This window comes from Galeopterus variegatus, unplaced genomic scaffold (assembly GCF_000696425.1).
Source record: "Galeopterus variegatus unplaced genomic scaffold, G_variegatus-3.0.2 Scaffold9844, whole genome shotgun sequence".
In the NCBI taxonomy this organism is placed as follows: domain Eukaryota; kingdom Metazoa; phylum Chordata; class Mammalia; order Dermoptera; family Cynocephalidae; genus Galeopterus; species Galeopterus variegatus.
The window spans coordinates 10,885-11,607 of record NW_007735955.1 but is presented as its reverse complement, the minus strand read 5'-3'; positions in this window follow the sequence as shown (position 1 = coordinate 11,607).

Sequence of the window (723 nt, the reverse complement as noted above, 5' to 3'; positions counted from 1 at the left end):
AATTATCCACTTTCACATATTCTGTTATGAGAAACAGAAAAATCACTAATGCAGATGGGTAGCTATTCTTTTCACATCCATGCCAGTGTGTTGTGATGATTTGTCTGTAAGCCAGACCAGAACCCTTTCCTGCTCAGTTGATCATAGAGTACTCGCTATGAGGCCATAGGTGGGAGCTGAGGGAGAGGCATTGATTTACCAGGAGTGGGTGATAGGAAAGTCACAACCATCCATTTGTTCATGAATTACTCCTGCCTTCTGACTCAGGCCCACTTCTTTCCAGTTCAGGCTCTTGAACCCCCAGAGCTAAAGACTTGTTAAATCCCAAATATACATTTTATAATGGCTATTTCTGGTTGCAAAGTCTCCTGATATCCCTGGGCAATCACTTAGAATCTTTTGTACTTGCTATCTAAATGTGAGTTAATTTTGTCTTTCATTTTTATGAGGATCGAGAAGTATGTATTTATCTAGCACCAAAATTTCTGTAATTGTACCAAATATAAAATACAGTCATGTGTTGCTTAGTGATGATAAGCTCTGAAAAATGTGTCAAGTGATTTTATTGTTGTGTGCACATACATCAAGTGTATGTACACAAACCTAGATTATATAGCCTACTACACACTTAGGGTATACGGTATAGCCACCATTGTAAACGCGGCCCATCATTGACTAAGAAGTTATGTGGCTCATGACAGTAGCCAGGTTAAGGAGCTGTGA